The 12,266-nt window shown below is 41.3% G+C and overlaps 1 pseudogene; it reads right to left on the reverse strand.

Moving 5' to 3' along the window:
• Positions 1-9,843: 9,843 nt before the first annotated feature.
• The window catches only part of LOC139753517 (N-acetylglucosamine-1-phosphotransferase subunit gamma-like), a 9,185-nt pseudogene continuing 6,762 nt past the window's right edge, over positions 9,844-12,266 (reverse strand).

The raw sequence follows: 12,266 nt of genomic DNA on the forward strand, positions 1-12,266 counted from the left end.
CTAAGTATCTCTCACATACATTCTTCAAAGCAAACACCTGATCCACACATCCTCTACCACTTCTGAAACCACAAAGCTCTTCCCCAATCTGATGCTCTGTACATGCCTTCACCCTCTCAGTCTATACCTTCCCATATAATTTACCAGGAATACTCAACAAACTTATAGTTCTGGAATTAGAGCACTTACTCTTATCCCCTTTGCCTTTCTACAATGACACTATGCAAGCATTTCGTCAATCGTCAGGCACCTCACCATGAATCACACATACATTAAATAACCTTACCAACCAGTCAACAATACAGTCACCCTCTTTTTTAATAGATTTCACTGCCATACCATCCAAACCTACTGCCTTGCCGGCTTTCATCTTCCGCAAATCTTTTACTACCACTTCTCTGTTTACAAAATCATTTCCCTAACCCTCTCACTTTGCACACCACCTCGACCAAAACACCCTATATCTGCCACTCTATCATCAAACACATTTAACAAACCTTCAAAATACTCACTCCATCTTCTCACATCACCACTACTTTCTATCACCTCTCCATCAGCCCCCTTCACTGAAGTTCCCATTTGCTCCCTTGTCTCACGCACTTTATTTACCTCCTTCCAAAACATCCTTTCATTCTCCCTAAAATTCAATGCTACTTTCTCACCCCAACTCTCATTTGCCCTCTTTTTCACCTCTTGCACGTTTCTCTTGACCTCCTGCCTCTTTCTTTTATGCATCTCCCACTCATTTCCATTTTTTCCCTGCAAAAATAGTCCAAATACCTCTCTCATCTCTTTCACTAATAATCTTACTTCTTGATCTCACCACTCAATACCCTTTCTAATCAGCCCACCTCCGACACTATTCATGCCACAAGCATCTTTTGCGCAAGCAATCACTGCTTCCCTGAGTACATCTCATTCCTCCCCCACTCCCCTTACCTCCTCTGTTCTCACCTTTTTCCATTCTGTACTCAGTCTCTCTTGGTACCTCCTCACACAAGTCTCCTTCCCAAGCTCACTTACTTTCACCACTCTCTTCACCCCAACATTGTCTCTTCTTTTCTGAAAACCCCTACAAATCTTCACCTTCGCCTCCACAAGAACAGACATCCCTTCAGTTACACCTCTCAGGACAATAACATCCAAAAGTCTCTCTTTCGCACGCCCATCAATTAACACGTAATCCCAAAACGCTCTTCTGCCATCTCTCCTACTTACATACGCATACCTATGTATATCTCGCTTTTTAAACTAGGTAACCAGGTAAAACCACTAACAAACTCATTCAGCTGCTCTCAAAACACTTGCCTCTCATGATCTTCCTTCTCATGCCCAGGTGCATATGCACCAATAATCACCCATCTCTCTCCATCAACTTTCAGTTTTGCCCATATCAATCTAGAATTTAATTTCTTACACTCTATCACATACTTCCACATCTCCTCTTTCAGGAGTATTGCTACTCCTTCCCTTGCTCTTGTCCTCTCACTAACCCCTGACTTTACTCCCAAGACATTCCCAAAACACTCTTCCCCTTTACTCTTGAGCTTCGTTTAGCTCAGAGCCACAACATCCAGGTTCATTTCCTCAATTATACTACCTATCTCTCCTTTTTCTCATCTTGGTTAAATACACCCACATTCAAACAGCCCAATGTGAGCCTTCGAGGAGGATCATCACTCCCCGCGTGACTCCTTCTTCTGCTTCCCGTTTTAAAAATCAAAATACAACGAGGGGAGGGTTTCTGGCCCTCCGCTTCCGTCCCTTTTAGTCGCCTATATATATATATATATATATGTATATATATATATATATATATATATATATATATATACAAAGCTCCATCAGCAAGGATCGAACCTGGGACCCCTTGTGCAAGAGGCAGGCATGCTACCCGCTAGGCTAAGGGACTGTATAATAGGAAACAACTATTCGAAATACTAAGTACTCGAATACCCTTCGTCTCACTATGGTGAGCAACGGGGTCTATCGGTTGTTTTCGAACAGAACACATAGCCAGCTGAAAGCGTTTTACCGAACCTGACTGTACAACGCGGAGTTATATGAATACGAATAAAGTGTATATGAACGCGCACCTCCATAGAACATACAAAGCTCCATCAGCCAGGATCGAACCTGGGATCCCGTGTGCAAGAGGCAGGCATGCTGACCGTTAGGCTAAGGGACTGTATAATAGGAAACAACTATTCGAAATACTAAGTACTCGAATACCCTTCGTCTCACTATGGTGAGCAACGGGGTCTACCGGTTGTTTCCGAACAGAACACATAGCAAGCTGAAAGCGTTTTACCGAACCTGAGTGTACAACGCGGAGTTATATGAATACGAATAAAGTGTATATGAACGCGCACCTCCATAGACGAAGGGTATTCGAGCACTTAGTATTTCGAATAGTTGTTTCCTATTATACAGTCCCTTAGCCTAGCGGTGAGCATGCCTGCCTCTTGCACAAGGGGTCCCAGGTTCGATCCTGGCTGATGGAGCTTTGTATGTTCTATGGAGGTGCGCGTTCATATACACTTTATTCGTATATATATATATATATATATATATATACATATATATATATATATATATATATATATATATATATATATATATATATACGTATATATATATATATATATATATATATATATATATATATATATATATATATATATATATATACATTTTTTATTTATTTTGCTTTGTCGCTGTCTCCCGAGTTTGCGAGGTAGCGCAAGGAAACAGACGGAAGAAATGGCAAAACCCACCCCCATACACATGTATATACAAACACGTCCATACACGCAAATATACATACCTATACATCTCAATGTACACATATATATACACACACAGACACATACATATATACACATGCACACAATTCACACTGTCTGCCTTTATTCATTTCCATCGCCACCTCGCAACACATGGAATACCATCCCCCTCCCTCCTCATATGTGCGATGTAGCGCTAGGAAAAGACAACAAAGGCCCCATTCGTTCACACTCAGTCTCTAGCTGTCATGCAATAATGCCCGAAACCACAGCTCCCTTTCCACATCCAGGCCCCACACAACTTTCCATGGTTTACCTCAGATGCTTCACATGCCCTGATTCAATCCACTGACAGCACGTCATCCCCGGTATACCACATCGATCCAATTCACTCTATTCCTTGCCCACCTTTCACCCTCCTGCATGTTCAGGCCCCGATCAATCAAAATCTTTTTCACTCCATCTTTCCACCTCCAATTTGGTCTTCCACTTCTCCTCGTTCCCTCCACCTCCGACACATTTATCCTCTTGGTCAATCTTTCCTCACTCATTCTCTCCATGTGCCCAAACCATTTCAAAACACCCTCTTCTGCTCTCTCAACCACGCTCTTATAATTTCCAAACATCTCTCATACCCTTACATTACTTACTCGATCAAACCACCTCACACCACACATTGTCCTCAAACATCTCATTTCCAGCACATCCACCCTCCTGCGCACAACTCTATCCATAGCCCACGCCTCGCAACCATACAACATTGATGGAACCACTATTGCTTCAAACATACCCATTTTTGCTTTCCGAGATAATGTTCTCGACTTCCACACATTCTTCAAGGCTCCCAGAATTTTCGCCCCCTCCCCCACCCTATGATTCACTTTCGCTTCCTTGGTTACATCCGCTGCCAAATCCACTCCCAGATATCTAAAACACTTTACTTCCTCCAGTTTTTCTCCATTCAAACTTACCTCCCCATTGACTTGACCCTCAACGGTACTGTACCTAATAACCTTGCACTTATTCACATTAACTCTTAACTTTCTTCTTTCATACACTTTACCAAACTCAGTCACCAGCTTCTGCAGTTTCTAACATGAATCAGCCAACAGCGCTGTATCATCAGCGAACAACAACTGACTCACTTCCCAAGCTCTCTCATCCACAACAGACTGTATACTTGCCCCTCTTTCCAAAACTCTTGCATTGACCTCCCTAACAACCCCATCCATAAACAAATTAAACAACCATTGAGACATCACACACCCCTGCCGCAAACCAACATTCACTGAGAACCAATCACTTTCCTCTCTTCCTATATATACATATATACATATATATATGCATATATACATATATATACATATATATACATATATATATATATATATATGTATATATACTTCTTATCACCTCCCCATTAGCCCCCTTCACTGAAGTTCCCATTTGCTCCCTTGTCTCACGCACTTTATTTACCTCATTCCAAAACAACTTTTTATTCTCCCTGAAATTTAATAATACTCTCTCACCCCTTCTCTCATTTGCCCTCTTTTTCACCTCTTGCACCTTTCTCTTGACCTCCTGCCTCTTTCTTTTATACCATTCCCACTCATTTGCATTTTTTCCCTGCAAAAATCGTCCAAATGCCTCTCTCTTCTCTTTCACTAATAATCTTACTTCTTCATCCCAGCACTCACTATCTTTTCTAATCAACCCACCTCCCACGCTTCTCATGCCACAAGCATCCTTTGTGCAAGCAATCACTGCTTCCCCAAATACATACCATTCCTCCCCCACTCCCCTTACCTCCTTTGTTCTCACCTTTTTCCATTCTGTACTCAGTCTCTCCTGGTACTTCCTCACACAATTCTCCTTCCCATGCTCACTTACTCTCACCACTCTCTTCACCCAAACATTCTCTCTTCTTTTCTGAAAACACCCACAAATCTTCACCTTCGCCTCCACAAGATAATGATGAGACATCCCTCCAGTTGCACGTCTCAGCACATTAACATCCAAAAGTCTCTCTTTCGTGCGTCTATCAATTAACACGTAATCCAATAACGCTCTCTGGCCATCTCTCCTACTTACATACGTTTACTTATGTATATCTCGCTTTTTAAACCAGGTTTTCCCAATCACCAGTCCTTTTTCAGCACATAAATCTACAAGCTCTTCACCATTTCCATTTACAACACTGAACACTCAATGTACACCAATTATTCCCTCAACTGCCACATTACTCACCTTTGCATTCAAATCACCCATCACTATAACCCGGTCTTGCGCATCAAAACCACTAACACACTCATTTAATTGCTCCCAAAACACTTGCCTCTCATGATCTTTCTTCACATGCCCAGGTGCATATGCACCAATAATCACCATCTCTCTCCATCAAATTTCAGTTTTACCCATATCAATCTAAAATTTACTTTCTTATACTCTATCACATACCCCCTCAACACCTGATTCAGGAGTAGTGCTACTTCTTTTGTTTGCTCTTGTCCTCTCACTAACCCCTGACTTTACTCCCAAGACTTTCGCAAAAAAACTCTTCCCCTTTACCCTTGAGCTTCGTTTCACTCAGAGACAAAATATCCAGGTTCCTTTCCTCAAACATACTACCTATCTCTCCTTTTTTCTCATCTTGGTTACACCCACATACATTTAGACACCCCAATCTGAGCCTTCGAGGAGGATGAGCACTCCTCGCGTGACTCCTTCTTCTGTTTCACATTTTAGAAAGTTAAAATACAAGGAGGGAAGGGTTTCTGGCCCCCCCGCTCCCGTCCCCTTTAGACGCTTTCTACGACACGTGAGGAATGCGTGGGAAGTATTCTTTCTCCCCTATCCCCAGGGATATATATATATATATATATATATATATATATATATATATATATATATATATATATATATATATATATATATATATATATATATATATTTTTTTTTTTTTTTGCTTTGTCGCTGTCTCCCGCGTATGCGAGGTAGCGCAAGGAAACAGACGAAAGAAGTGGCCCAACCCACCCCCATACAAATGTACATACATACACGTCCACACACGCAAATATAAATACCTACACAGCATTCCATGGCTTACCCCAGACGCTTCACATGCCTTGATTCAATCCACTGACAGCACGTCAACCCTGGTATACCACATCGATCCAATTCACTCTATTCCTTGCCCTCCTTTCACCCTCCTGCATGTTCAGGCCCCGATCAATCAAAATCTTTTTCACTCCATCTTTCCACCTCCAATTTGGTCTCCCACTTCTCCTCGTTCCCTCCACCTCCGACACATATATCCTCTTGGTCAATCTTTCCTCACTCATTCTCTCCAATTGCCCAAACCATTTCAAAACACCCTCTTCTGCTCTCTCAACCACGCTCTTTTTATTTCCACACATCTCTCTTACCCTTACGTTACTTCCTCGATCAAACCACCTCACACCACACATTGTCCTCAAACATCTCATTTCCAGCACATCCACCCTCCTGTGCACAACTCTATCCATAGCCCACGCCTCGCAACCATACAACATTGTTGGCATCACTATTCCTTCAAACATACCCATTTTTGCTTTCCGAGATAATGTTCTCGACTTCCACACATTCTTCAAGGGTCCCAGAATTTTCGCCCCCTCCCCCACCCTATGATCCACTTCCACTTCCATGGTTCCATCCGCTGCCAGATCCACTCCCAGATATCTAAAACACTTTACTTCATCCAGTTTTTCTCCATTCAAACTTAACTCCCAATTGACTTGACCCTCAACCGTACTGTACCTAATAACCTTGCTCTTATTCACATTTACTCTTAACTTTCTTCTGTCACACACTTTACCAAACTCAGTCACCAGCTTCTGCAGTTTCTCACATGAATCAGCCACCAGCGATGTATCATCAGCGAACAACAACTAACTCACTTCCCAAGCTCTCTCATCCACAACAGACTTCATACTTGCCCCTCTTTCCAAAACTCTTGCATTGAGTTCCCTAACAACCCCGTCCATAAACAAATCAAACAACCATGGAGACATCACACACCCCTGCCGCAAACCTACATTCACTGAGAGCCAATCACTTTCCTCTCTTCCTACACGTACACATACCTTACATCCTCGATAAAAACTTCACTGCTTCTGACAACTTGCCTCTCACACCATATATTCTTAATACCTTCCACAGAGCATCTCTATCAACTCTATCATATACCTTCTCCAGATCCATAAATGCTACATATAAATCCATGTGCTTTTCTAAGTATTTCTCACATACATTCTTCAAAGCAAATCCTGATCCACACATCCTCTACCATTTCTGAAACCGCACTGCTCTTCCCCAATCTGATGCTCTGTACATGCCTTCACCCTCTCAATCAATACCCTCCCAAATAATTTACCAGGAATACTCAACAAACTTATACCTCTGAGATTTGAGCACTCACTCTTATCCCCCTTGCCTTTGTACAATGGCACTATGCACGCATTCCGCCAATCCTCAGGCACCTCACCATGAGTCATCCATACATTAAATAACCTTACCAACCAGTCAGTAATATAGTCACACCCATTTTTAACAAATTCCACTGCAGTACCATCCAAACCTGCTGCCTTGCCGGCTTTCATGTTCCGCAAAGCTTTTTCTACCTCTTCTCTGTTTACCAAATCATTTTCCCTAACCCTCTCACTTTGCACACCACCTCGACCAAAACACCCTATATCTGCCACTCTATTATCAAACGAATTCAACAAACCTTCAAAATACTCACTCCATATCCTTCTCACATCACCCCTACTTGTTATCACCTCCCCATTTGCGCCCTTCACTGAAGTTCGCATTTGCTCCCTTGTCTTACGCACTTTATTTACCTCCTTCCAGAACATCTTTTTATTCTCCCTAAAATTTAATGATACTCTCTCACCTGAACTCTCATTTGCCCTCTTTTTCACCTCTTGCACCTTTCTCTTGACCTCCTGTCTCTTTCTTTTATACATCTCCCACTCAATTGCATTTTTTCCCTGCAAAAATCGTCCAAATGCCTCTCTCTTCTCTTTCACTAATAATCTTACTTCTTCATCCCACCACTCACTACCCTTTCTAATCAACGTACCTCCCACTCTTCTCATGTCCACAAGCATCTTTTGCGCAATCCATCACTGATTCCCTAAATACATCCCATTCCTCCCCCACTCCCATTACTTCCATTGTTCTCATCTTTTTCCATTCTGTACTCAGTCTCTCCTGGTACTTCCTCACACATGTCTCCTTCCCAAGCTCACTTACTCTCACCACCCTCTTCACCCCAACATTCACTCTTCTTTTCTGAAAACCCATACAAATCTTCATCTTAGCCTCCACAATATAATGATCAGACATCCCTCCAGTTGCACCTCTCAGCACATTAACATCCAAAAGTCTCTCTTTCGCGAGCCTGTCAATTAACACGTAATCTAATAACGCTCTCTGGCCATCTCTCGTACTTACATACGTATACTTATGCATATCTCGCTTTTTAAACCAGGTATTCCCAATCACCAGTCCTTTTTCAGCACATAAATCTACAAGCTCTTCACCATTTCGATTTACAACACTGGACACCCCATGTATACCAATTATTCCCTCAACTGCCACATTACTCACCTTTGCATTGAAATCACCCATCACTATAACCCGGTCTCGTGCATCAAAACCACTAACACACTCATTCAGCTGCTCCTAAAACACTTGCCTCTCATGATCTTTCTTCTCATGCCCAGGTGCATATGCACCAATAATCACCCATCTCTCTCCATCAACTTTCAATTTTACCCATATTAATCGAGAATTTACTTTCTTACATTCTAATACAAATCCCACAACTCCTGTTTCAGGAGTACTGCTACTCCTTCCCTTGCTCTTGTCCTCTCACTAACCCCTGACTTTACTCCTAAGACATTCCCAAACCACTCTTCCCCTTTACCCTTGAGCTTCGTTTCACTCAGAGCCAAAACATCCACGTTCCTTTCCTCAAACATACTACCTATCTCTCCTTTTTTCACATCTTGGTTACATCCACACACTTTTAGACACCCCAGTCTGAGCTTTAGAAGAGGATAAGCACTCCCCGCGCGACTCCTTCTTCTGTTTCCCATTTTAGAAAGTTAAAAATACAAGGAGGGGAGGATTTCTGGCCCCCCGCTCCCGTCCCCTCTAGTCGCCTTCTACGACACGCGAGGAATGCGTGGGAAGTATTCTTTCACCCCTATCCCCAGCGATGATATACATATATATGCATATACATATATATACACATACATACGCACATATACACACACACACACATACATATTCATACATATGAAAAATGTAAGAAATAATTTAGAAAACTGAAACTTCTAGCTTGAAATGAAAATAAAAAAACAAATGAATGTCACATAATGGTTCAACCTCTGGCTATCTAAAAGGGAAATGTATAATTTATTTACACAAACGTCAATAGTAGTTTTCATTAATTTAACCGCTGCATCACACTGCCTGGTCCACTTCTCTTATCATGAAACAGGAATATTGGCTTATGATGTTTCTCAATTGTCTTCATTACACAAAGTACAACCATATCTTGGATACATGAGTGTAGGTAGTTTGTCATCCGCCATAATAAAGCCTTGACAGACCAAAAATTTATCTGGGCCTCAACTTTTCCAGAACGTTTATGAAAAACACCTTTTTGCTTTCCATCTCTATCACTTTGAAAAAAAGAATAAGCTTCAATGTCTAAGATACATTTTTTTCCAATTTCACTATTTTGTTGTCAGAGCACCATGTATGAAAACTATCACTCCAGTAACACAACTATAAACATTTACTTCCCCTTTAAAAAAGTTCTGGGGAAGTCTGTCTCTATACACTGCGGGTCACTGTACCACCTGGCGAGGTTTGTGTTGCAATGGTTCTTGATTCACAAACGTAGTAGCATCACTGGTGGGCGGAAGAACATTCTTGTAACCAAAGCGAGGATCACAGTCCGTGCAACTCCATTATGATGGTTCTTCTCATGACGCGACGATTAAGCTGTGGCCATGGCTGCCCTTTGCTGGGACCGTCCTTTAGTGGACGGACGATGGAGATAGTTTCGATAGTGGCTGTTGGCGCCATTCTGATGCTCGTTCAACCTGCATTTATCCGGATCAGTAACCTAAACTAATTCAGAAGTTGCCCCACAATGAAGGGTTACCTTAGTGGCACGATGCATTCCATTTCCACAAAAACTACCTTCAGTCATGTTCATCATTTCAAATCTGTTGTCTTTGATAACCCAGTCAGCCCAGACCATATGATACATGGAAATTCAGAATTTCAAGCAAAAAGTCTAGGGTTATCTTAAACACTAGATCAACTATGACTTGAGCATGTTTGGCATCATCCCACCAAAGATATAAAAAAAAATAGCATTGGTACACAAAGGGATGGCATACCCAAGAACACCTTTGTAGGGTTCATAGTAAGCTTGGATGTCTTCTTGGGTGATGTTCAGGAAGAGGCAAAACACATACTCATATCTTGAATCTCGGTGTTTGAAGCATTTTCCAATCAAGTCCTTCATGTGATCTGGCCGAGAAAAATTAGCTGGTTTCATCCTTAGCTGCAGTTTCTCCTCTGATTTTGATTCAAACTTTTGCAGGTTGCTGTATGCATTACTTGGCAATTCATTTATCACTTTTAAGGCAACCATTTCATTTCGAATCCCACAAACAAGATAACAGACAACGACAACTAATATTGAAAAGTTCAACTAAGGCATTGTTGTCTACACTTCTTCCGCTTCTGTTGTATAATATTCTCTACATTATTCGGTTTCCTTCCTTGTCAATCCTCAACGACAATTTTTACCCGAGGTAAACAAATGTTTCCTTGTATATATATATATATATATATATATATATATATATATATATATATATATATATATATATATATATATATATATATATATATATATATATATGTGTGTGTGTGAAAGAAGAAAGTTAAGAGTAAATGTGAATAAGAGCAAGGTTTTTAGGTACAGTAGGGTTGAGGGTCAAGTCAATTGGCAGGTGAGTTTGAATGGAGAAAAACTGGAGGAAGTGAAGTGTTTTAGATATCTGGGAGTGGATCTGGCAGCGGATGGAACCATGGAAGCGGAAGTGGATCATAGGGTGGGGGAGGGGGCGAAAATTCTGGGAGCCTTGAAGAATGTGTGGAAGTCGAAAACATTATCTCGGAAAGCAAAAATGGGTATGTTTGAAGGAATAGTGGTTCCAACAATGTTGTATGGTTGCGAGGCGTGGGCTATGGATAGAGTTGTGCGCAAGACGATGGATGTGCTGGAAATGAGATGTTTGAGGACAATGTGTGGTGTGAGGTGGTTTGATCGAGTAAGTAACGTAAGGGTAAGAGAGATGTGTGGAAATAAAAAGAGCGTGGTTGAGAGAGCAGAAGAGGGTGTTTTGAAATGGTTTCGGCACATGGAGAGAATGAGTGAGGAAAGATTGACCAAGAGGATATATGTGTCGGAGGTGGAGGGAACGAGGAGAAGAGAGAGACCAAATTGGAGGTGGAAAGATGGAGTGAAAAAGATTTTGTGTGATCGGAGCCTGAACATGCAGGAGGGTGAAAGGAGGGCAAGGAATAGAGTGAATTGGAGCGATGTGGTATACCGGGGTTGACGTGCTGTCAGTGGATTGAATCAGGGCATGTGAAGCGTCTGGGGTACACCATGGAAAGCTGTGTAGGTATGTATATTTGCGTGTGTGGACGTGTATGTATATACATGTGTATGGGGGTGGGTTGGGCCATTTCTTTCGTCCGTTTCCTCGCGCTACCTCGCAAACGCGGGAGACAGCGACAAAGCAAAAAAAAAATAAATATATATATATATATATATATATATATATATATATATATATATATATATATATATATATATATATATATATATATATATATATATATATATATATTCACTGAGAACCAATCACTTTCCTCTCTTCAACACGTACACATGCCATACATCCTCGATAAAAACTTTTCACTGCTTCTAACAACTCACCTCCCACACCATATATTCTTAATACCTTCCAGAGAGCATCTCTATCAACTCTATCATATGCCTTCTCCAGATGCATAAATGCTACATACAAATCCATTTGCTTTTTGCTTTTCTAAGTATTTCTTACATACATTCTTCAAAGCAAACACCTGATCCACACATCCTCTACCACTTCTGAAACCACACTGCTCTTCCCCAATCTGATGCTCTGTACATGCCTTCACCCTCTCCATCAATACCCTCCGATATAATTTACCAGGAATACTCAACAAACTTATACCTCTGTAATTTGAGCACTCACTCTTGCGGCAGGGGTGTGTGATATCTCAATGGTTGTTTAATTTGTTTATAGATGGGGTTGTTAGGGAGGTAAATGAAAGAGTTGTGGAAAGAGGGGC

Source organism: Panulirus ornatus, chromosome 14 (assembly GCF_036320965.1).
Source record: "Panulirus ornatus isolate Po-2019 chromosome 14, ASM3632096v1, whole genome shotgun sequence".
Classification (NCBI taxonomy): domain Eukaryota; kingdom Metazoa; phylum Arthropoda; class Malacostraca; order Decapoda; family Palinuridae; genus Panulirus; species Panulirus ornatus.